General features: G+C 46.9%; 1 pseudogene; it reads right to left on the bottom strand.

The window, feature by feature from the left end:
• Positions 1-255: 255 nt before the first annotated feature.
• Positions 256-2,506, bottom strand: LOC134345038 (probable G-protein coupled receptor 139; annotated as a pseudogene).
• Positions 2,507-4,234: the final 1,728 nt, after the last annotated feature.

The raw sequence follows: 4,234 nt of genomic DNA on the forward strand, positions 1-4,234 counted from the left end.
CACAATCCAGTCCAGTTTGTGGCGGGAATGCGCCTTTAATTTGGAGTGTCAACCGCTAGTTATCCAAACACCACCGAATTTCTTCACGTTATCCAATCATACAAGGTGAAGGCGTAGACTAGTGAGGTTGACATTGGTTTAGCCGACTAGTATTAGACTAGACCCCGCCGTCCTGTGGGATTATCGGAGTCTGAGTTTGGTTGGGAGATTAGGCGGTGAACATGAGGGGCCGGAGCCCGGACCTCTGGCTTGTGCTCAGGACGCGGCTTTATTAATGAACTGAACCACCGAGGTGACCGGATATTTCACCGCGCTGATCACCTGCTCCCTGAATTTCCACTGAGTCACCGCGTAAATAAAAGTGTTCGTGCAGCAGCTGAAACTTTTCAGCAATTTCCCGACGTCGTGAAAGATCAATTCAGAATCATTGAAATGTAATCCTTTTCCTCTGATCTGATAATAGATAACATTCAAAGCGTTAGTCATCCACAGGAGGATGAAGCTGCCGGAGAGGGCGAAGAGTAAAACCACAGACCTCCTCCTGCTCTCCATCTCCGGGTCACTGCGGTTCTCCCCTTTGCTCTGACCCTTCAGCCCCTTACGGACCCGACTGGACACTAAAATGTGCCTGACTGTCAGAGCGTTGAGCAGCAGGATCACAGCGAAAGGGAGGAACGGAGTTATAACAGTATCGAGCCAGTCATATCCTACCCAACCGGGGTCAGTGAAAACATTGGCCTTGGTTCTACAGTACCACGGTACATTGTCGATGATCGTCCTGGGTTCCCGTAAGAAGTATCGGGGAATGTTTTTCACACAAAACAGTACGCTGGTTGTCATTAGAACCACAGGCGCAGTTTTCCCACTGCAATATTTTGTTTTCAGCTTCGGGCAGCGAATGGCGACAAACCGATCAAAGGTGAAGGTGACGGTGAACCAGACAGAACAGTCTGTGGCTGTGAACCTCAGTACATCGGTAACACTGCACACAGGGGTGATGTTCTGAAAACTCCCCGGGTAGTAATACCGTCTGATCCAATACAGAATGACCTCGGTGACAACGGTCAACAGATCCGCCGCTGCCATGGCCACCAGGTAGCGAGTGGTGCAGGTAGAGAGGCCGCACTTTCCCCGGGACAGGATCACGATGGCCACTAAATTCACTGGAGAGAGAGAGAGAGAGAGAGAGAGAGAGAGAGAGACAGACAGACAGACAGACAGACAGAGATAGACAGACAGAGAGAGACAGAGAGAGAGAGAGAGAGAGAGAGAGGGAGACAGACAGAGAGAGACAGACAGAGAGAGAGAGAGCGAGACAGACAGAGAGAGAGAGAAAGAAAGGAAAAAAGACATTGGACATTACTGAACACATTCTACCGGAATTAATACGGGATCGGGTTTCAGCTAAAGTTCAGGAGTGCCAGAATCTGTGAAAGGCTGCTAATCTAACATCAGACACGGGTCACACTGTCTCTGACCTGCCTTCTTCAGTGTGGAGATAAGACGGTGTGTGGACAATCGTCGGCGGTAAGAGCGATCTGAATGAACAACAACGATCGGTGCTGATCCCGATTCCAGTTGCTGATGGGGCCGGTTTCACTGATTTAACCGTGACTGACCAGGCTCCTGGAAACTCAGCATCTGATGGGGCCGAGAAGGGAGACAGAGGGGAGCAACACACACAAAATACTGGAGGGACTCAGCAGGTCCGGCAGCATCTATGGAATTGAACCGACTTTGGTTTTTGGCCGACACTTTTCTAGAGGACGAAGCGGTGCCCCAATTTACGACGCGTCTCAGAGGGAAAGCAGGAACAACTTGGTAACCTAAGGATGAGTGACTCCGTTAATGGATTAATTCTGCAGCGCAGTTCAATTCGATAACGCTCGTCAGCAGATCGGTGGACAATGGTTCAGGTGATCAGACACAATTATTGACCGAAAGGCAGTGAGATCCAACTGTGACAGACTCCACAAGGAGACATGGAACACAGGACCAGGGGTTCGCCCTAAACAATAACTCAGGAACAGTGAACTTTACAATGTAAACCCTTCCTAGACACACCTTTCTGGAGAGCTTCCTGTCCCCACACCGGGACAACTCCGGACAAGGTGTCATTGAAGGCAAGAACAGCGTTCGAGTCGATCCCGTGAGTTAGATGAGAGACAGGGGTTTAGTTCCGTTTGTCGTTAAATATGCAAAATCAGAGTGTTGAACTGACAGGGTCGATATCTCTGACGGACAGTTGTACAATGATCATCAAGTTGAAAACTTGTTAAATGATCATAAGCAGGTCCACACAGGTTAACTCTCAGAAATACCAAACGTGAATCTTTCACCAGGAACTCCAATGACGGCAATGACCACGTACAATATTTTCTCCACACTCAAGAACCGATCCCACATTACAGACATTTTCACAGTCCAGTGACTGTCCCCCTGTGCTACAGACAATCTCTCGCAATGTAATGTTGAGGCAACACATGCCTGGGGTTTTTAATACCATTCAGTGACTCCACAGGGACAGATTTGAACAGATTTAAAAATAAAGTTTTTAAAAAATTATTTACAAACCGATTACGTCAGACGGGTGCAATCGCCGCGGTGACAGATTGTGATTAAATTAATGAATTAATATGTTGATCACTTTTGGGGTTAGTTTGTCCCAACAAAGGTGACTGAACCTTGCAAGTTGTCTGATGAATTAAATGTGATTCCACTATAAATATGTACATCAAAGGAACCATTTGTCAAACAGAATATTGAAGTAAATTATGGCATTGTAGTTTGTGAAATTGTATTGAATTCCCTACTGTTGTCATTCACCTCCAAATTATAAACTTTAAATGTACCGAGGGTATCCCTAAGAAGGTGTCTGTGGTGATGAATAAACACGTTCATATCCACAACATTCCCCACCGTGAATTAGTCACAGTCAGAACATTTGGGGGCTCGTCCTGGACCCACCCATAACGCTAACACATGGCCACCAAACTCAGCAGTCTAGTGTAAGGGAGTATGTTTTAATCATTTTACCTGGATGTGTCAAAAAACACGGCTGAGAACTGGAGAGGTCAGCTGTGTCTGTAGGCTGTGCAGTACAGCACAGCGAGCTACCGAAAGGGGCAGTTGGGGAGAAGGCGATAGGCAGGCGAAGCGTTGGGTAGAAAATGACAATAAAGGTATTGTGGAGAGCAGAGGGATTTGGGGGTACATTTCCACAGATCCCTGAAAGTTACCTCACAGGTGGAGAGGGTAGTTAAGAAAGCTTATGGGGTGTTAGCTATCATAAACCAAGGGATAGAGTTTAAGAGTCACGATGTAATGATGCAGCTCTGTAAAACTCTGGTTAGGCTACACTTGGAGTACTGAGTCCAGTTCTGGTCGCCTCACTATAGGAAGGATGTGGAAGCATTGGAAAGGGTACAGAGGAGATTTACCAGAATGCTGCCTGGTTTAGAGAGTGTGGATTACGATCAGAGAAAAAGGGAGCTTGGGCTTTACTCTTTGGAGAGAAGGAGGATGAGAGGAGACATGACAGAGGTGTACAAGATAATAAGAGGAATAGATAGAGTGGATAGCCAGCGCCTCGTCCCCAAGGCACCACTGCTCAGTACAAGAGGACATGGCTTTAAGGTAAGGGGTGGGAAGTTCAAGGGGGATATTAGAGGAAGGTTTTTTACTCAGAGAGTGGTTGGTGCGTGGAATGCACTGCCTGAGTCAGTGGTGGAGGCAGATACACTAGTTAAATTTAAGAGACTACTAGACAGGTATATGGAGGAATTTAAGGTGGGGGCTTATATGGGAGGCAGGTTTTGAGGATCTGCACAACATTGTGGGCCGAAGGGCTTGTACTGCGCTGTACTATTCTATGTTCTGTGTTCTAAAAGAAAGAAGAAGGACAATGAGTTTGTAAGGTAGGGAGGAATGTGTGAAGGAAAGAGCGGGACAGTGGGGAAGAGAATGGATGAAGAGAGGCGGAAAGAGAGAAAGAGGGTGAGGCTATATATATATATATTAGTCTGTCTGTGTCTCTGTGTCGATGTTTGTATATGTATATGTAGCACACAATCTGGCCTCTCCTGGGAAACACAGGGTTTTATCTTCTGAGAGAACATTGTGGCTTTCCGATCAATGAAGAGTGATACAACATCAGATAACTCACTTTGCGTATCAACCTACCATCACATTGCGGGGTGGGGTGTGGCATGGGGAAGGGTTAGTGGCGTGGAAG

The sequence above is a fragment of the Mobula hypostoma genome, chromosome 4 (assembly GCF_963921235.1).
Source record: "Mobula hypostoma chromosome 4, sMobHyp1.1, whole genome shotgun sequence".
In the NCBI taxonomy this organism is placed as follows: Eukaryota; Metazoa; Chordata; class Chondrichthyes; order Myliobatiformes; family Myliobatidae; genus Mobula; species Mobula hypostoma.